Source organism: Herpailurus yagouaroundi, unplaced genomic scaffold (assembly GCF_014898765.1).
Source record: "Herpailurus yagouaroundi ecotype Mexico unplaced genomic scaffold, PumYag 165, whole genome shotgun sequence".
Taxonomy (NCBI): domain Eukaryota; kingdom Metazoa; phylum Chordata; class Mammalia; order Carnivora; family Felidae; genus Herpailurus; species Herpailurus yagouaroundi.
Window position 1 is genome coordinate 17,485,461 of NW_024412406.1, and position 22,467 is coordinate 17,507,927.

The 22,467-nt window shown below is 37.8% G+C and overlaps 1 protein-coding gene across 2 annotated transcripts in view; it reads right to left on the reverse strand.

Moving 5' to 3' along the window:
- The window catches only part of SGK3 (serum/glucocorticoid regulated kinase family member 3), a 141,927-nt gene extending 127,895 nt beyond the window's left edge, over positions 1-14,032 (reverse strand). The window contains exons 1-2 of one of the 2 annotated variants that reach the window (XM_040487677.1): positions 13,865-14,032; positions 1,525-1,571 (exon numbers count right to left, since the gene is read on the reverse strand). The gene's annotated coding sequence lies outside the window, so the exon portion shown is untranslated. The remainder of the gene's footprint in view (positions 1-1,524; positions 1,572-13,864) is intronic. The other variant, XM_040487678.1, reaches the window with a different exon arrangement.
- Between the last annotated feature and the right edge of the window lie 8,435 nt (positions 14,033-22,467).

The window sequence follows — 22,467 nt, forward strand, 5'->3', positions numbered from 1 at the left end:
TTTTTTTTTTTTATTTTAGAGAGAAAGAGTGAGAGCAGGGGAGAGGGACAGAGGGAGAGAGAGAATCCCAAGCAGTCTCCACACTCAGCATGGAGCCCGACACAGGACTCCAGTGTGCTGAAAATAAATAATTTTTAAATTTAATTTTGTTTAAATAGCCCACTAAAACAACATTATTAGTTTGCATTTCAGTCTTTTATCTTGATAGTAAGTTTTCACATCTATACTAATATAAATCATTAAAATGCTTTAATGGGAACATCTCAGCAGAATATCAGTAAGGAAAGAGAAGACATGAACACCAGACACCAATGAGACCTACTAGACATACATAGAACATTTCCAACAACGGAAACAAAATACACAATCCTCTCACATATACATGAAGCATTCTCTAGGGGAGCCCATATATTTGGCCATAATAAGGCCTCATTAAATTTAAAAAGACAGCAATCATACAAATTATGTTCTCAGACAACAATGAATTTAAATTAGAAAGCAATAACAAGAGGAAATTTGGTAAATTCACAAATATGTGGAAATTAAACAACACATTCTTAAGTAACCAAGGGGTCAAAGAAGAAATCACAAGAGAAATTAGGAAACACTTTCAGATAAATGAAAATGAAAACACAACATACCAAACCTTCTAGAATTCAACGAATATAGTGTTCAGAAGGATTTTTATAGTTGTGAATGCCTACATTAAAAAAGATCTCAAATCAATAGCCTAAACTTCCACCTTAAGACACTAGAAAAAAAAGAGCAAGCTAAACCCAAAGCAAACAAAAGGAGGTAATAATGACTACAGTAGAAATCAATGAAATAGAAAACTGAAAAGCAATTGAGAAAACCAAGTTGGTTCTTTGAAAAAAAAAATAACAAGATTGGTAAACCTTTAACCATACTGATCAAGAAAAGACTCATTAGTAAAATAAGGAATGAATGGGAGCCAATTAGATCACCTAGATGAAATGGACAAATTTGTAGGAAGGAAAAAACTACCAAAACAAACTAAAGAAGAACTGGAAACTAAATAGATATATATAGAGGTGCCTGGGTGGCTCAGTCAGTTAAGCGTGCAACTCGACTTAGGCTCATGTTATGCCAGACTCCTTGCTGGGTGTGGAGCCTTGCTTAAGATGCTCTCTCCCTCTCTCTCTGCCCCTTCCTCTCTCATTCATGTATGCACCGCTCTCCCTTTCTCTCTCTCAAAAAAATAGATATATAACAAGAGATTGAATTAGCAATAAAAAAAAATATATCCCACAAATAAAAGCCAAGGTCCAGATGGCTTTGCTGGTGAATTCTACCAAAAGCTTAAAGAAAAATTAATATCAATCTTTCACCAAATCTCACCTCCTCCTAAAGAAAAAGAAGAGGAAGGAACTCATTCAAGGAGGCCAGTATTACCGATACCAAAACCAAAGATATCAGAAGAAAATTACAGATCAACATAGTGCAAAAATTCGCAACAAAATACCAGCAAACCAGATTCAGCAACATATAAAAAGGATTATATACCTTGACCAAATGTGATTTATCCCAGGGATGAAAAGTTGGATTAACATCTGAAAAATAATCAAATGTATTACTGTATTAACAAAATAAAGGACAGAAACTACACAATCATTTCAACAGAGGCAGAAAAGGCACTTGAAAAATCTAACACTCTTTAATGATAAAAACATAGCAACTAAGAAGAGAATGTCCTCAAGCTATTAAAGGGCATCTACAAAAAACCCACAGCTAACATCACGTGTAATGAGGAAACACTGGATGCTCTTCTCCTGATATAAGGAATAAGACAAGGATATCAACTCTCTTCATTTATGTTCAATGTTGTACTGGAGGTTCTAGTCATAGCAATCAGGCAAGAAAATATTTGTAAAAAACATTCAGATTGATAAGGAAGAAGTAAAACTGTATGTGCAGATAATATAATCTTATATATAGAAAATCCTAATGAATCCACCAAAAAACGATTCAAACTAATTAAGTTCAGCAAGATTAAAGAATACAAGGTCAAGGATTAAAAATCAATTGTACTAACATAACATTATGTCAATTGTACCTCAATAAAAAAAATTAATTGTATTTCTATATAGTAGCAATGAGCAAACATAAAATGAATTAAGAAAACAATTTCATTTACAACAGTATCAAAAAGAATGAGATATTTAGAAATAAATTTTTAAAATGAAGCAGAAGACTTATACACTGAAAACTACAAAACACTGTTGAAAAATTATAGACGATCTTAATAAATGGAAAAATGACCCATGTTCATGGATGTGAACACCAAATATCATTAAGATGGTAATACTCTCCAAACTGAGCTACAGATTCAATCAAATCCCCATCAAAATCCTAGTTGTCATATTTTGATAAATCGATAAGCAGATTCTTTTTAATTTTTAATGTTTATTTGAGAGAGAGAGAGAAAACACAAGCGGGGGAGGAGCAGAGAGACAGGGAGACACAGACTCCGAAGCAGGCTCCAAGTTCTGAGCTGTCAGTACAGAGCCCGACACAGGGCTCGAATCCTCAAACCATGAGATCATGACCTGAGCTAAAGTTAGGTACTTAACCAACTGAGCCACCCAGGCGCCCCAACAAGCAGATTCAAAAATTCATATGAAAATGCAGTGGACCCCAAATAGTGCAATCTTGAAAAAGACCAAAGTTGGAGGACTCACACTTTCTGATTTTAAAACTTACTAAAAAGCCGCACTAAGCTAATTAAGACAGTGTGACACTGGAATTAGAATAAAAATGAGAGTATAGAAATATACCTTTGCATTTATGGTCAATTGACTTTTTACATGGATGTCAAGATAATTCAATGGGAAAAGAATATAAAATTTTTTTATTTTCCTTAAGTATTACATATAACAGACTCCGGAGTATGCTGTGGGTAGGCTTATTCTGTCCTCTTCACTGTCTGTGAACTCTTACTTCTTTTTAAACCTTTCTTGAATTTCCTCAGTATCTTTCCTACCATCTTTGCCCATCATATAAATACCTCAGATAACAGAATATGAATTGAGACCTAAAATGTTTTTTTCATTCTTACTTGTGAGCTCATCCAGTAACTGCCAAGACACATGATATACCTACCTTAGCTAACATCCCTCAAAGATTAGCATGATAGATTGTACCTGCTCTATCTCCAAATTTATATAAGTGGTTGCTGATTATCATCTTTAAGGGATTTTAGACAACCATTTCTTAGAGTTGGCAAAGTTCACCAGGCATTGGTTGCTAACAGTAGGAGTTTAATACCTCTGCAGATTCCAACATAAGGCGTTCAAAACCTCTAGGTTCGGGATTTAACCCATTCAGTAATTAAATTTAGAACTTTAAGCTCTTTTTCATTAAGAAATATATTATATTTAACACATTTTCAGTAAGCTTTCTCCTTGAAGTCAGGCACCAGTTACTAAACTAAAAAAAAAAAACAAACAACAATGTAATCTCAGAATAATAAAGTAAAACTGAAGAGCCAATCTTCAAACTCATTTAACTACTACCTCAACAGCAGATGGTAATCTGAGTTATCTGTAAATCAATTCTGTCTGTTCTTTCAGATGAGGGGTTTGAGCAGAGTCAGCCTTTAACCCCTTCTCAAAGGCAGAGGAGATCTCCTGGTAAATCCAGGTAGATGTGTTCAGATCAGCACTGTCCTGTGTTGCCTACATATAGCTACCTTCAAAACCTCACTGAGCCCCAATTTGCTCATCTGTAAAATAAAACTAGTCACCTGCTTCCCAGAGTTATTCTAAGTATTTAATAAAATAATGTCTTAAAGCACCCAACACGTGGTAGATACTCAACAATATTCCTTTCTCTTTGCTCTCCACAAAGTAAAATACAGGTCATAAATGGCAAAAAGTAAAAAAAAAAAAAAAAAAATCCTGATGAAAGAAACTATTTGGCTTAGTGTGTGCTGAAAAGAGCAGAATTATCTAAATACTAAAAGTAAATCAAACTTTATTTTCTACAAGCATCAAACTCAAACAATCTTAAGTAGGTAAATTATAATCATGATGATAAGATACAAGATACCATGGGGGGAAAATCAACTAATTTTCCACTAATTATGTTGGTATTGTCTAATCGTTTTATTAGGAAACAACTGAGTATCCAGTTGGCAGAATACTGCAGACATTTTCAGTTAACTGATTCAGCGAATAAGCCAACAATAACTTAAGATTTGGCTGCATTTGCAGTATCAGGATTTCCTAAGGGAAGGCTTAATAATGAATCTTAGCCACCACACTTGAGAGAGCAGAAGGGAACAGGTCAAGATGCCCGCAAAATACTATTAGTCCTTTGAGACTAGACTACACAAGGGTTCTTTTAAAAAAGATTTAAAAGAATAACTTTTTTGAGAGAGACAAATAAAAAAACAGACTCTTAATTATAGAAAACTGATGGTTACCAGAGGGGAGGTGGGTAGGAGGATGAGTTGAACAGGTAAAGGGATTAAGGAGTGCATTTGTTGTGATGAGCACCAGTGATGCATGGAAGTGTTGAATTGCTCTATTGTACACCTGAAACTAATATTACACTGTATATTAATTGGAATTAAAATTTTTAAAATAAAAATGTAAAATTGTGTTATTGGACATATGGAAAAGGGAAAACAGAAAAGGGTAGATCTATTTTCTGTTAAGTCAGGAAACCCATAGACATGATTTTTTTTTTAATTAAAAAAAAATTTTTTTTTAAAGTAGGCTCTACACCCAGCATGGAGCCCAATGCCGGGACTGAACTCACGACCCTGACATCAAGACCTAAGCTGAGGGGCACCTGGGAGGCTCAGTCGATTAAGTGTCCAACTTAGGCTCTGGGCATGATCTTGCAGTTCGTGAGTTCAAGCCCTGCATCAGGCTCTGTGCAGACAGCTCAGAGCCTGGAGCCTGCTTCAGATTCTGGGTCTCCTTCTCTCTTTGTCCCTCCCCTGCTCATGCTCTGTCTGTCTGTCTGTCTCTCTCTCTCTCAAAAATAAACATTAAAAAAAAAAAAAAACACTAAGCTGAGATCAAGAGACACTTAGCTGACTGAGCCACCCAGGTGCCCCCCATAGACATGATTTTAAAAAAGATTTTTATAGTGGGCTATATATTTACACGATTCTAACAAGAGTATACAAAAAATACACAGTGAAAAGTCTGCTTCCCATCCCTGCCCCTACCCACACAGCTCTCATCACCCAATCCCACTTGATAAAGTGTTAATTTCTTAAGTAGCCTTCCAGAGTCTGTCTGTGCTTAAGACAAGCAAAGCAAAAATACATTCTTATTCTTTCCTTGTTTTTCTATATAAAAGTAGCAATTTATAATACCATTCTGCATTTCAAAGGCAAATTTTTAATCCTAAATGTCAAATAAAAACAACAAATAAATTCAACAGGACAAGGACTTTTGTTCACACTTGAGTGGACTTTTAAAAGGAGGAACATAAATGATGTTAATGTCAATGGGAATCAGAAATAAAGGAAATCCAAAGGAGGAAACAAAATTCAAGGAGAAAAGGGGGCACAGTCTTATTAATCTCTTTAAAAATGTTCTCTGCTAAAACACACAAGTATCTTATCTTTCATTAATTAAAAAGAAACCATTTCCGTATAGACAAAAAAAAAAAAAAATTAACCAAATATTCATGAGAAGAGAAAAGAAAGAGGAGGGATAAAAGGAGATCAATCAGAAAAGAGAGGTACTTGTGTCAGAAAGGATTAAATGCCAAGTATGCACACATAGAACTACAAAAATAAGAACCACTTTTTAAAATTCTAGCAGTCTCAATTTCTTTTTTTTAAATTTTTTTTCAACGTTTATTTATTTTGGGGACAGAGAGAGACAGAGCATGAACGGGGGAGGGGCAGAGAGAGAGAGAGACACAGAATCGGAAACAGGCCCCAGGCTCCGAGCCATCAGCCCAGAGCCCGACGCGGGGCTCGAACTCACGGACCGCGAGATCGTGACCTGGCTGAAGTCGGACGCTTAACCGACTGCGCCACCCAGGCGCCCCTAGCAGTCTCAATTTCTGAATGTTTACTCACCTAGTTCAAATAAGCAAATGACATAGTACTTTCATGTTTAAGCCATCATCAATTTTAGCATCATGTTGTTTGAAAGCTGAATAAAAATGTCTTTTCACAACCTTTTTCATTCATATTTATGAAAATAATAGGCTTTTACTCTCAGTGTAGCTATTAAGCAACTATTGTCTTGGTGTGGAGCTCCTCAAAACATCTCGCCAAAGCACTTTTACAGCTGAGCTGAAGGTGGTATAAAGTCAGCTACCTGGGCCTGACTTGAGAGACTCTCCAGTGGCAACCTATTATTCTTGTAACCAGTATTGCTTCTTCTCTGACTCCCAAGGATCAAAGGCTGATCTATGCTTCTCACCAATGCATATCCCTGCTGATGAAAATCTGGAAGGAAAGGGTTTGGAATCCTGACATACCACTTTTCAAAGACAGCTGGCCTTTAATCTAAAATAGCTTTCTTAGTCTTCCACTTACTTAAAACAAAAGAGACTGTTTTTAAGCCAGGTATCTAGAGCTAGATGTGTTTTCTGAAAGGAAGAGTGGTCTTTTCTAGGAGTTAGCTTTCATGACCAAAACAGTGAACTCAATCCATTATATAGCTAACATCTTCAACAGGAAAAAAGTAGCACAAAAGAATGCTATTGCAATGATATGAAATCCCCCCCCCCTGCAAAATTATAAACAGTTTTAAATTTCATTATAAATGCTAATGCTTGAGGAAAACCAGGTTATTTAGAGAAAAGGAGGTGGGTGGAGACTTCTATGGATATTTTGAAAGGAATTACTGGGTATTCTCAAGGACTTTGAAGGTTGAAACCACTGTTTCTTTATAATGTCTACCTTCCCTCCCAAACTAAAAGCTTTCCTTTCCCTTATGAAAGGCTTGTTCCTAACTGTATCACCATGATTAGTATCTTTTTTGCTCAAGATGAAAATGAAGAGAGTGGGATGGAAAAAGAACAGAAATTTCCTTGAAGCAAAAGCTGGAAGAAAAGGGGATAGGGAGGTTTAAAAGCTACTAAACTGTCAGAAAGGGAGGAAGGCGGGAAAAAGATATACGAGGACTGTGTGGGTGATAGCTGTGCACATGCTCAGTGGGTGGAGAGATATTAGCCTGGACAGGTGCTGTCTGGAAAGACTGGTGGCGTTAGTATGCAACTAGGGAGTTGTATGCATGAAATTATACTAAGTCAGGTGTTACTAACTCTGAGACAGTCTACAATAGAATAGGATCACAGGGAACTTCAAGGTCACCTATTCCTCCCTACCACTGGTGGGAGCTTTATTAAACCAAATGGTCCAAATCACGTACTTATCATTCAGAGACGATTTCAAAACATCTAAAGTTCAGCTATTCTAATTCTTAACTGAATTTAACACTTTTCTTGGTTCAAGTCTATTACTTCTGCTTCTCCTGTAGTGATCAGTCAAGTGCATGTGAATATTTCATTATTTCTCTTCTTAAACATCTTGTATTTTAGATGTACTTAAAATACAAATATTGACTGATTTCCACTAGAAGGATTTATGCTGATTTGGATGGATTTGTCAGTCCATCTACATACCTTCACCTCATCCCCTTGATGAGCAGTATAGTATAAATTTCCATGAGTGTTATCCAGGTTTAGGGTATGGCAGGTGGCCAGGAAACTGTAAATAACTGGTTCAAATACGCATGGAATCTATGACGTTGGTTGGCTACATAAACATGATTCTCTAACCAACAAAGCATGCCTGTATAAGAGAATTTTTTTAATTTTTTTATTGTTTTAACATGGAATTTATTGTCAAACTGGTTTCCATACAACACCCAGTGCTCATCCCAACAGGTGCCCTCCTCAATGCCCATCACCCACTTTGCCCTCCCTCCCACCCACCATCAACCCTCAGTTTATTCTCAGTTTTTAAGAGTCTCTTATGGTTTGGCTCCCTCCCTCTCTAACTTTTTTTTTTTTCCTTCCTCTCCCCCATGGTCTTCTGTTAAGTTTCTCAGGACCCACATAAGAGTGAAAACATATGGTATCTGTCTTTTTCTGTATGACTTATTTCACTTAGCATAACGTGGATGGAACTGGAGAGTGTTATGCTAAGAGAAATTTTTTAAATGGCATTGAAAATATGGATATGCACGCACAGAAGTTTAGAAAGATATACTCTAAAATGCTAGTAGTGATTATTAATGGATGGCAGATTTTGGTGATTCTTATTTTCTCTCTTTTTTTTAAATTTTATTAGAGAGAGAGAGAGAGAGAGAGAGAGCACAAGTGCCTGTTTCCCAAGCAGGCTCCACGCTGTCAGAGCAGAGCCCCATACAGGGCTCAAACTCAGGAACCATGAGATCATGACCTGAGATGAAATAAAGAGTCAGACACTTAACTGACTGAGCCACCCAGGCGCCCCCATTTTCTCTTTTTCTTTAGAATTTTCTTGAAAAAAATGTATTACTTTGGCGATTTAAATATATTTTAAAAGACACAAAAGAGGGAGCATATAAATACTGGAACTAGAAAATGGATAAATTATTAACTATGTAACTCAAATTTTACCTACATCTATAGATGTCCATGATCAAGTACTAAATAAGAAAAAAACAAATTGTGTAGAATGATTACCATTAAAAAAAAAACCCTCAATGTACATTTACAGATACACAAATTTATATAAACATGGGAAAATGTCTAGAAGGATATAAAAACTGGCAGTGGTTCTCTTTGTAGGTAAGATTGAGTGGAGATGACTTATTTTTTATGTAACATACTTCTCAGTTGCTTAAATTTAAGGGCATGCATACCTTTGAATTACAGAGATGTAAATGAAAAACAATGTTTAGAAAACATACAACACAATAATACAAATGTGGGGGAAAGATGATGTATAGCATTTTCTTGGGAAACTAAGAATAGGATTCTTATATTCTTTCTTAGCTAGTCATATTATATAATATACATGTGCATTAGATTATATAGTCTATACACTTGGTCTTATATGTATTTTTGTGTGCATATATGGATGCTGAATTGGAAACCAGATCATTTTAAGTTAATTTTAACCTATTTTTATTTTAAAAACAGGGAAATAAATAACTAGAGAAATAAAGGTGCTTCTCATTTTTGAACTCAAGCAAACAATTAGTCAAGTCCTAGTGACACCGCACTGTACTTGAAGACATCTCATCCAGCACTCTCTGGAATGGTTAGTCTATCAATGAGTCCAATTTTGTGTATGCATATATTGTATATGAAGTCTATTTTACCTATAGAAAAAAAATTGCTATTGACTGGCATAGAAAATATATCCAGAACCTGAATGGAAGCAACTAACATGAATCATATTCATTACTATATGCAATATAAATACAATGTATTTTAATACAGTAACTACAGTAAAATAAATAACATTATCATCTCAAAGTTACAGGCATTCTCCAAAAAAAAGTAAGCCTTTAAAAAGGTACAAAATCCAGGCCTTTACTCAGCAAAGTCCTATCAAATCATTCCTCCTCTCAAGTTAAAAGCCATTAAATCAGCCCTCTACATTTTGATTATGTGCAGACAAATTTCTAACACAGCCTGAAGAAACAGCTACCTATAATGATACTTCTGCATTTGGTGGTAAAAACGAGCTCTGCCTGCCGATATCATACAATATCACAGATGTTTTTAATCCTTGCCAGACATTCTTTGATCACATGTAGGTCTCCCCTATATTTATGGCCCTGTTGAGGGGCCAGCACTCTGCACAAATCCACCCTGAGAGCACACTAAATATCTTACTTCACCCACACATCTCCTCTCTTCCATCTTACACATTATCAATCTCTTACCCTACAACAATTCCCTTTATATCATCACCCTCCTACCCTCCTTTCACTCACCCCCACCCCCAACCCCACCTGAGGAAAACAGATTTTGGTTGTGAGTAACAGAAGAAATGCTGACTACAAGGAGATGGACCAAGACAGGTTGTAAGACGTGGGGAATAGGAGAGGCTGTGGGAAACTGGACAAGGGCAAGGATATTGTACACTGCCCTAATTCCCTTTGAAAGTTCCCTGGCTCTGTTTCATACAGGTAATAAAATTTTCCTTATTGATGCTCTGAATCGGCCTTCATCATTTGATTTCCATGTCGTCTTCCTCAGCAAGACAATTAACTCAAAGTTAGTACTGAGTTAAAATTACTCTGACATGAACTACAAGAGGTGGAATCGGCACCTCTTAGATTTACTTTTCTCCATGAAATAGGAAAAAAAAAAAGTGAAATGAGAACAAAGAAGCCACCATAGGTAATGGAATAGGTAAAGGAAAACAGAAGCACTGAGTCCCTTAAAATAACGTGGGAGCTGTTTCTGTCAGGAATAACATGTTACATAATTTAAGTTTCATGAATCAGCACTTTAGTCAGTAATTTACATGAATTAAAAAGAGAGAGAGAGAAAAAACATGAGGATCAGAAAAGGTAAAGTGGTTTCTGAAACAAGGCAGGTTTCAAAAGTATTTTATTCCACCCCCACACAGAAGAATGTTGACAGGCAGATGACTCAGTCTGGCTTCATTAAGAGCTTCTTACCACCTAATATCCCTCATGGGTAAGTCCATCCCATCTCTTTTTTCCATGATACCCTTCTCAATTCCTCCCTCCAGGTAATGGCCATATTTCCTCTCTAATTGAAGGTTATCTATCTGGAGGTCACATACGTTAGGATTCAGTGATTATGCTGGAAGGATATAAATAGTCGAGGGGTTTTTTGGTTTGTCTAAAAAAAAAAGATCCTTGGGGTGCCTGGGTGGCTCAGTCAGTGAAGTGTCTGACTTTGGCTCAGGTCATGATCTCACAGTTCATGAGTTTGAGCCCCGCATCAGGCTCTGTGCTAGGAGCCTACTTCAGATTCTGTCTTCCTCTCTCTCTTTGCCCCTCCCCTGTTCCCACTGTCTCTCTCTCTCTCTCAAAAGTAAACATTAAAAAAAAACTTTTTTTAAAGCTCCTTTATACTAAAGGACTTGCAACATTTCAAAGAATTCAGTAGTAGTAACGTCAGATGCTTCCCCCCACCCCTGCAAAAAAAAGACAGTATCTATGATCATTGTGTTTGAATCTAAGTAGCTTAATTGAGTTCACGGACATTGAAAACCTACAGTGATTTGTAGTCCTTAAAAATGACCTTAAATGAGCAGGGAGAGATAAGGAAGCTATCAACACAAACAATGAAACCATATGTCCAATCTAAACTATCTCCACATCATAGGGAAAAAGGAAGATATTTTAGAAGAAAAAAAAATAACCAACCTATTTGCTTTTTCAAAAGCCAGAGTGGATAAATCCTATGAAATGAGTCCAAAAAGCATTCTCATCTCTTTTTGTAGACAAGATGTTTATTGTATCAGATACTGTTGGAAATAACTGAGGGATATTGGTATAGGCCTGGAAATCTCTTAGGCACAAATCAATTATGGTATTTGAGAGGCATAATGTTTAGAAAGAGCAAGAAATCTGAAGTCATTTGGAGTCATTCATCCACAATGTTTACTACAGACTGGCACATGCCAAGCTCTGTCCACACACCTGCTCTCTATTCAAGCTCTGTCTCCCACTAGCTATACAATACTGGTTAAAGCATTTTAACATTTCTCTGCCTCAGTTTCCTCATCTGTAAAAGCACGAATAAAAAATGGCTGCTAAGGGTGCCTCAGTGGCTGAGTCGGTTAAGTGTCTGACTCTTAGTTTCAGCTCAGGTCATGATCTCACGGTTAATGACTTCAAGCCCCACCTTGGACTCTGTGAGTGCAGATTCTACTTGGAATTCTCTCCCCCCTCCCCCCCACCCGCCAAAATAAATAAATAAACAAACTTTAAAAAAAATGGCTGCCAACTTCACAAATATATCTGGAAGTACTCTATAATCCAGGAAAGTATTAGTTGTCATTTCACTGAACTGAATTCATGAATGCCACTGTCTGTTGTACCATAAATTATATCAGAGGAAACTGAGCCTTCCTACTTCCAGGAGATACTTCATAAACCTATTAAATAAGGCTTAGAGTCTCATTTAATCATCTCTCTGGAAATTTAAATGAGAGAGAGAGAAAACGCTACAAAGAGAGAAAGCTGGTATAACATGCAGATTTTGACATCAAATTGATAATCACCATAATGATAAAAACCATGATTCACCGTTTTGGGTCTGTAACAATCTATCAGGCCAAGGACTCATTTGAAGAGGGTACTTTATTCTGGAAAAATATTCTCTCTATATGTCTGCAAATCACAAAATGGGCATCTACCAGATTGACCTATCAACTCAACATTACCAACAGTAAATGGCAGTGAAATCACAGAGCATTATTTGTTATGTTGATGTGTACAAACCAAAACATTCTATTTTATGGTATATTCCACTAAACTATGGTTTCATCAATTGTCAAACAGATTAGGAACAAAGCTCCTTTTAAAAACAAAATTAGGCTCAGTGTAGTGGCAGTTGAAAAAAGGGAGAAGTTCTGGTCTCTCCAGAGTTAGCTAATAATGATGGACAGTATAGTGGATGAGAAAGACCATCTTATAGAAGACACTAGGGATCTGGTGGAGATCTGAAAGGAAGAGGTCTCATTCCTGTAGCTCCAGACTCCCTTCCCCCAGGGAATGAAGGGGTGGTGGCTTGTCTTACAGGAGTGGTAGCCAAGTGCACCAGAAGGCACACCCAGTCCTAAAATATGCCTGAAACTTCCTCTAATGTTTCTAGTTCTTGCAATGACATTTGGGGAACTGAAGTGTACACAACCTCTTCACTGCTAGAACTGCTACAATTTAGTATTTTTAGTTAACAAGTTGAGTTAATATTTATAAAACATTTAGAAGGAGCCCAAGCATGTAGTAAGAGCCATTTAAGTGTTTGTTAAATAAATAAGTCACTTCCCAGACTGGTTGGGTAAATCCTCAACCTAGAGACAAAGTAGAGAATCAAAACACACTAAACTCTAATATTTTTAAATAAAGATTTAGAAACTATAGTGCTGTGTATTTATTCTTGCATCTCAAGTGTACCTGCATCTCAAATATATAGTCTCTTGGTGCAGAACCGAAATTCAACTTATGGTTCAGAAATCACTGTGCAAAATTAAATGATGGAGTTTAAGTCTCAAGAGATGAACTCTTTCTCTCTTCTACCTTTCCAACTGACCACCACTAAAAATGACAAATCTAAAAATCTCAAAGCACTCTAGATGGTACATTTTAATGCTAAAGCTGAGGGAACCAATAGAGCCAAATTCACTTTAAAAGAGATGGAAAGGCTTTAAATAAATCACAGAGAACTTAAGGACAGGAACGCATTAGTCTGAGACTACCATCCGCTGACAACAGGTTAATGATTCCCTTGCCCTCCGCCATCCCTGATCCTCGCAGGTGACCCGCACCCTCTTTCGACTCCAGGAGGGGGTCCCCCACCTTCACAGTTCCCGGCTCGTCTAAGCTGCGAGGCCGCGCACGGGTTAACAATGTCCGTCCACCGACAAGGCTCGAGCGTTTAGGAATCAAAAAGAATCCGAATTCACCTCGAGGAAACACAGACCACCAACTCTCAGAATCGGGGGCTGCGCGGGGGGTATTGCTTCTGCCCTTCTGACCAATTCGGAGGTTTTCGGGCTGAGGGGTCGAAAAGTCACGTTTGCTTCGAGGAGAGGCAGCAGTCGAGGCCCGGGCACCGCTCGCTCCGCCCCGTCTCACCCGCCCGGGGGCTCCGACTGCGACCGGACGCGCGCGGACCCTGCGGCCGGCCCACCCGCCTCGCGTCCCCGCGTCCCCGCACCTACCCTGGTCCGCGCGGTGCTGCCTCCTAGTGCGGCGGGGCGGAGGCGAGCGCACTCGCGCGCTTCCTCCTTCCCCGCAGGGCCGCCGGGCGCCGCCGTTTCCTCCCTGACGCGTCACGGCGGCCGGCGGCTCCTCCCGCAGTGTGTCGGGCGGCTGGAGAGAGCCGGGCGGCCGGCAGCGCGGCGGTAGGGCGCCCGCTCCGAGCCGGGGGCTGCCGGCGCGCGGCAGGAGACTCAGGCTGGGCGGCCCCTGCTCGGGCCCGGCCGCCGAAAGCCGCTCTCTCTCTCTTCCCCGTGCACCCCGGCGAAAGCCCGGGCCACAGCGCGCGGACTGGCTCCCGCTTCGCCGTGCACGCAAAGTTCTGGGGACGCTGGTGGATCCTATCTAGAGGCTACGGTTCCTCGCTGACAGTGACTGCCGCCCTGGGGCCCAGGAGCCGCGTGGGCCAACGCTCCCGGCCGCCCGGTGAAGACGACCCTGGCGTAGGCAGCGAGCAGGACCGCTGGACCGCCAGAGGAGTGAGAGTCACCCCAGGAGCGGCCTGGTGGGCCTGTGGCTGGGTGTAAACTGGAAACTCAGGGAAGTGAAATGAGTATCCGAGTAATTTAGGGCAACAACTGTGCTTCATTTAGTATTATTTGAAGTTTTCTTTTTTTTTTTTTCTTTTTCATCAGCAACGTTTTGGCTTTTGTGTTTATAGGTAAAGAGTTCACAATTTGGCAGATCCTGGGTACAGAAAAATTTACACACATTTCTCTGATTTACTTTTTTTTTTTTTTTGCATGCCCATTAATCTCCAAGTCAAATGAGGGCACACTTCACAGTTTCTTATGACTCTTTCTTATTCTTTAAATATAGAAGTTGCATTTTAGACTCTTACTCGTCTCCTTTTTTCCAGGTAAGATAGCGGGAGGTAGAGAAGATGAGTGGAAAACCTAAGGGTTACACGATTCAGTGGGAGTGGAGTAAGGTGGTTAGGATTTTCAGGTAGAGTGGGTTGTTGTTTGCCCCACAACACTACTATAGTTTAATGTTTTATCAGGTATCACTTGAAGATAGACTCAGACAACTATATAAAGATTCCCACGTCCATATCATGTTTCAGATTTTGAGGCAACCATCTATACTTCAGACTATATGATTCCAGAGAATGTGCCATAAATCTATGAACAAATAAACTTCCAAAGGTAGTTATAGAGGAACTGGCATTCATGTGTGGCTTCCCTAAATTCAGGGGACATTTCCGTATGTTTTAAAATAATATTCAAAAATTTAAACCACAGGTAAAGGTAAGAATATTCATTTGTAATGTCATTTAACACAGTATGGCTTTCTCCTTCTTAAAGAAAATGAAGGTGTAATACAGAATTTTTATACTTTGAAATATAATAATCCTGCAGAACTTTCTAAACAATGATTTTCAGTGGCACAAGGAAATGGATATAAAGTACAACAGATACAGTTCAATACATTGCCATGGTCCTTTGTATGTTTTCCCTGTGATCCACACAATAAGGCACAGAGAAGCTACAGAATTTCCTCCCTTGTAACAAAATCAACAAGTGATCAGTGTATCTCTTAATTAAAACCATATTCACATTGCTGAAAAATTTCTCAGACAAAAAGAAATTTTGTGTCAATAAACTCCAAATGGAATGACATCATTCTCGCCTTAGAGATACATACCTGTCTATCACCATATTTCAACTTTCTTCCTTCCTCCCTTCCTCCTTCCTTTCTTTCTTATTTCTCTTTTCTCCTTCTTCCTTCCTTCCTTCCTTCCTTCCTTCCTTCCTTCCTTCCTTCCTTCCTTCCTTCCTTCTTTCCTTTCCTCTTAAAAAACAAACATCTGGAAACCATTGTATTTCCAGGATAAATCTGTCTTCCTGCTATGAAGAACACACACACACACACACACACACACACACACACACACACACACACCACCTCCTACAACATTTTAAGACAAGAAGGTAGATGAGCCACATTCAACTGATAAGAAATGGTTATTTTGCATTTATAATCAGAAAGCTACAATTCACTAGCTTGATTTCTTCAGAATACTAGAGGTTGTAAATATATTCACGAACTTAATACTAAAGGGGTTTTCACTTAAAATTAATTTTAAAGGCTCACTTTAAGGCTGATAACTTTGATTAATCGTATTCACCTATATAGATCAAATCTCCATTTTCCCTTATGTTCCAATGTCTTTTTAAGCTTATATTGTAAAAGAAAAGTTGTTGAATGTTCAGCTAAATGTCTAGCTGATATTTATGCTTTTATTAAAGGTTTCATATAAATTGGGGCACCTGGGTGGCTCAGTTTGTTAAGCATCCAACTTTTGATTTCAGCTCAGGTCATGATCTCATGATTCATGAGACTGAGCCCCACGTAGGGCTCAGTCTTATGATTCATGAGACTGAGCCCCATGTAGGGCTCTGTGCTGACAGTGCAGAGCCTGCTTGGTATTCTCTCTCTCCCTCTCTCTCTGCCCTTCCCCCATTCTCTCTCTTTCTCTCTCTCTCTCTCTCCCCCCTCAAAATAATAAACTTTAAAAAAATTAAAAATGAAAGGTTTCATATAAGTAAAATTTTAAAACAGAAAGTATTTTGTTTAGACTATGGGTTCCAATATTTTCTTTTAAAATAGGACTCCATACAGATAGGGCAAATATTTTGTTTATCTGTTTTATCTATAATGTAGAGATTATGAGCACAAGCTTTGGCATTGAATAGACTCAGGTTTCAGTTCTGGCTCTGCCACTTTCTACTTTGGGCAAATTATTTTACCTCTCTGAGCTTTGGTTTCATCAGTAACATAAGAATAATAGTACTTTTCTCTCCTCAGTGAAACAGAGATAATAATAGTGTTTATCATATAAAATTGCTAGGAGGATCAAATGAACTTAGTAGAATGCCTGGAACATAACATCAGTAGACTGCTATTGTCATCATCATTATTATTAGCTCTAACACAGACATAAAAATGCCAATATTTATATTTCTTTTGTGCTAGTTTAAAGAATGGTCAACATTTAGAGGTTTTCTTTTCTTTTCTTCTTTTTTTTTGTAGAAGTCCTAAAAGTAACAGGAAAAAAACCATAAAAGAAATATTAAGATATAGTTATGTTCAGAACTTTAGAAAATTGGGCTGGTGATACTGTAAACTGTTGACCCAAATATTAAAAATAAAAACAAACAACTACCTAAGGAGGTAATATAGCATTTTTTTTTCTTTTTAGGTAATATGTTCCACTGAGATCAGTGCTTGGTTTTTACCTACTTTTCAAAATGGGAAACCTTTTCCCTAAACTGGTGCCTGATATGGAACCATCATGACTTTTTATATCATAATAAAGTCCTCTGTTGTTTGTAGTTCTTTCATTGTAACTTTGGAAGAGTTGAAGAGCATAACAATATAAGAAATACCACTTCCCGTAAGGAGAAAAATTGATAAAATGACAGCTACGGGACCTGAATGGCTTCTATTCATTCATAAGTCAGTTGGTAATGGAAATGAGGGCCAGCATTCATTGGAACATTTGTTTTATAGCAGATAAATCAATAAGACTAGAGAAGTAAGAATAGTGCTACCAACCACATGATTACAAAAGCAAAGATGTTTTTGATTCATATTATTTGTATTGCACCTTTTCCTTCATTCTACTACAAACTCATCTACTTAAGTGGGTCAGACATCATGAGTTGTTGCTATAGTTTCCAGCTATGCTTATCCTTTGGTATATCAAATGCAGTATCCCACAGCTTCAAAAAAAATGAAAACCACTTTTCTTGGAAAGGTAATTTAAGGATAGTCCAAGTCATGAATTGGCTCAGGAAATAATTAACCCGGAAAAGCCTGTTATAAATAGGTAAGAATATGAGAATTAAAGTGACAAATTTATTGAATTTTCTGAGCAAAACCATATAATAAAACACAAAGCCACCCAAGGTATAGGCAGAAAAAACTCAGATATCCATGGGAACTGAAATTGATACTGTTTTATACTGCCTTGGCACAGAGCCAAATTAACTTGTTTCCTTCATCTAGAAAATGGTTCAGAGTATTCTCATTCTGTGTGTTGGGGGTGGGAGTGGTCCACAGCTCAACATCTTTGTTGGGCCAAATTAGCCATGTTCAAACTCAAAACTGAAGTGCCCAAAGTTCAAGTGTGTTTTGTAACAATGTGAAAACCATTTTAAAGCAAGACTACATTAGGATCAAATATAAGGCCTCTTAGATTACCGGACTTTTTCACTTTCTGTATTAGACTCCTGAGAAAAATCCAGGGGAAGTGTTAAGAGACCAGAACCCTTAAAATGCTGGCACAGCTTTTTGATAAATAGTTGCTAGAAATTACTTTAAATTTTGCTAAGATCTGAAGTAAAACCATTATCCTTCCTTATTAAGGAAACCTCATTGTCTTCCAATCTAGTTATTATAAGTATCAAGAACAAAATACACCCTTTTTTTCTTTCTCATTTTTTTCTTTTTCTTTCTTTCCTTTTTTTGTTTTGATCTCTGGTTAGTCTGTTACATACATAAACTACATCTGTAAATAGTTGGCAATAACTTACATAAGTTGTGTCAGCAGTTACGATGTTCCTCAGAATCATACTGGGCCTGTGAGCTCAAACCTACTGGGTGGACTTTGAAGATAACAATTATTTTAGTTGCTTATCAGTAGGAAATAATAGCTTTTCTTAAACACTATTCATTTGGTGACTCAGTTATTTACTGTTAATTATGTGCAATTAATGATTGAACCCATTTCAAATGCAAAAGCTTAATAGCCCCTGGCTTAAAGAAGTGTGTTGCTGTTATTTCCACAACTGATTCTTTGAGGAGTCTGTGTCTGGCTCACCAAATGTCAAAGACTTAAATAGACTTTAAGGGATTATAACGCTTCATATACGGGGAAACCCTTAAATTCTCTATGTTTTCTAGAATAAACAACCTCAGTCCCTTTAACTTTTTCTCACTTTTTTTTTTTTTTAATTTACAACCAAGTTAGTTAGCATATAGTGCAACAATGATTTCAGGAGTAGATTCCCTAATGCCCCTTACCCATTTAGCCCATCACCCCTCCCTCACCTCTTTTTTTTTTTTTTAATGTTTATTTATTTTTGAAACTGAGAGAGAGCAAGAGCAGGGGAGGGGCAGAGAGAGAGGGAGACAGAATCCAAGGCAGGCTCCAGGCTCTGAGCTGTCAGCACAGAGCCCAACTCGGGGCCTGAACTCATCAACCTCAAGATCATGACCTGAGCCAAAGTCAGATGCTCAACCAACTGAGCCACCCAGCCTCCCCTCCTCTTTTTTTTTTTAAATGTGAAATGACTCTCATATGAATTCTTTCCAAATACTCCATGTTCTTATTTAGATGAGATGCCGAGTATGAGACATGGAACTCTATAAAAGATCAGGTAAGTCCTTAGTACAGTGAGAGCATTCTCTCACAGCTCTTCAATTCACGCTCCTATATTGGAACTTAAAATTATTCTCACATTTAAAATTACATTTCTTCATTATCAGATTTTAAAATCTGAACTCTAAATGCTTATTTAGCCCATTTATGTATTCTTGCATTATATTTAAGAAGTTATTTTGATTATCCTATGAAACTCCCCGTACCTATTTTATCCAAACTGTATTTTTCCTTGGTGATTTTGAATTTTATATTTGTTAAGACAAAAACATCTAAGGTGGAGGGTGCATGTCCTAAGGGTGCTCAAGACAATCTAATACAGATTAGAAAGAACGTACCCCAATGTCTATTTTATCTAAACACAAAGAGGATAAGCTTTCTTATTTAACATACATATTGACAATGGCTTGCTCATACAGTCCTTTGTCAGGCAGTCATTCATGTCCTCTGTGAGGTATCCTGAGAAGGGTGGGCTTCCCCCTTGCAGGGAAGCTCTCCTTTATCCAGCGTCAGTGTATTGCAGTTTTGTGTAGCATAGGAGGTCATTGATGTGGTTAATTTTGTAAAAAAAAAATCCTTTCAATAGAATATATATAATACTTTGTACTGAGATGGAGAGTAATCGTGGAAACTCTTTATCTTCTATTGAAGTGTCCAAGATACTTCCTGGGGTCAAAAGCATTGTTCCTGCATACACACTGCCTGGTTCTGACCATAGTTCTGCCATGACCAGCCATGTAATCCTGGGCAAATTATTTAACATCTCTGGGGTTCAGTTTCCCCACCTGTAAATTGGAGAGCATAACTGTATCTGCTGTACCGGGTTGTTCTGAGGATGACATGAGCTAAAAATGTGAAAATCTACCACCAAAATAAGCACTACATAAGCACGGGTTATTATTATTACTTAAATAAATAAATATCAAGATGAATGATACATTTTCCTCTGACAACAATACAAGGGATCCAGATTTCCCTAACTTTGTGGTGAGTGGTATTTTCCTTTTAAGGCAAACTTTTAACACTGCCTGAGAGACTAACTCCATCCACCGTCTCCTTTAAGTGTACATGTGTTTAGAAAGAAACACTTTAGAGAATGTTTGAAAATTACATTCAGAAATATTTCTATCAGTGTGTAATTTCGTTGCAAAAAAAATGGTGTGTGTGTGTGTGTGTGTCCTTTTAAAACTCGTACGCATAATTAAAAATTTTGGAAACAATTTTTTATTTCTTTAAATATTTTTCAAGTAATTTCAGTGGGCCTCAAACTAACTAAAATGCAACGCCTTTAAATTAGTTTGCAAGAACTGCTGATTAATAGCAGAGAAAATGAGAATTTACTAATAAGACTTCAGTAAAAACCTTTGCAGAACTGGTTGATAAGACTGAAGAAGAAAATGAGTAATTTAATAGGTAGAAACCAACAACAATGCATTTCTTCAATTTAAATCCAAATAGCTTTTTGAAGTATCTTTTTCAGCTATGACAGCTATTAAAATGTAATATCAAAATAAGCTGAACTTAGTACCCGATCTTCAAATCACTATATCATAAGGTGTTAAACCAAGATTTTTAAAAAGTAATGAATTACCAAGGAATAAAGCATCAAATGAAAGCAAAAAGGCTCTTCTACTATTAATAAAATACCATTAAATAATTTAAAATATATTGATTATTTCATGTGTTTAAATTTCGGGTTTCTGGTTTACAATGTGTACAATATATTAGTATAGGAGGTCATAAATTATATGTTTGTGCATGCTGGTTTGGTGTCATCTAAGAATTTAATGTCTTTTGTTCTTTTTCTTCTACATTCAGTAGCTTTTGTTGAGTACCTAGTATGTGCCAGGTACGGTACTATGCTCAGAGAGGTAGAAGTTAAAAATATAATTCTCACCCACAAACAGTAGTTTATTTTTTTTTTATTTTTTTTTCAACATTTATTTATTTTTGGGACAGAGAGAGACAGAGCATGAACGGGCGAGGGGCAGAGAGAGAGGGAGACACAGAATCGGAAACAGGCTCCAGGCTCTGAGCCATCAGCCCAGAGCCCAACGCGGGGCTCGAACTCACGGACCGCGAGATCGTGACCTGGCTGAAGTCGGACGCTGAACCGACTGCGCCACCCAGGCGCCCCTCACAAACCGTAGTTTAAATAATTTATGAAGCATATAATAAAGAACTGTTCCAACAACTAATCTTCACAGAATCACCTATTTCTCAGCTCCCTCCCCTACCTCTTCTACCAGCCCTTGGCATAGATAATGATTTCCTGTGGGGTCAGGATTTGAATTTGAAACTGGTCATTTGAACACCCACTTGGTTTTCATGTAGTTTATTCTTTTTTTTAATGTTTATTTATTTATTGCGGGGAGGGGCAGAGAGAGAGAGAGAGAGAGAGAGAGAGAATCCCAAGCAGGCTCTGCTTTGTCAGCACAGCCCCACTAATGTGGGGCTTGAACTCATGAACCATGAAATCATGACCTGAGCCCAAATCAAGAGTAAGATGCTTAACCGACTGAGCCACCCAGGCACCCCTCATGTAGTTTAATTTTTTTTAATTAAGTAATTTGTTTTGAGAGAGAGCGTGCACGCATAAGTGGGGGAAGGGCAGAGAGAGGGAGAGAGAGAGAATCCCAAGCAGGCTCCATGCTGTCAGAGCAGAGCCCAATGCAGGGCTCGATTCCACGAACTGTGAGATCAAGACCTGAGCAGAAAGCAAGAGTCGTATGCTTAACTGACTGAGCTACCCAGATGCCCCTCGTGTAGTTTAAATAAACCATTTCTGACTTATTTTCTCTTTTAGATATCTGCAAGGTGCTTTTCTGAAATATAAATACCACTGATTCAACAAACATTTCCTCTTCAAAGCACTGTGTTAATACAGCGGTTCAAGGTACAACATGCATTGTGCTTTCAAGGGGATTTTATATCCTTGATAGAAAATGAGAAAAGCACATTAATTTTTCCTTATGCTGTTCACTATTGAATATTCCTCAGTACCTTGCCTTTTTAACTATCTCACCACTTCTGCCTGGTGTATTTCTTCAAGCCTGATACCATACTGTTTGAAAGTTTTACAAGCATGCTATTTGGCTTTAAAAGTTTATCTCGTTACTTATAATTTCCACTCGTGACTGGGATAAATTGCTTTTTTTTTTTTTTTATTTTTTTTTT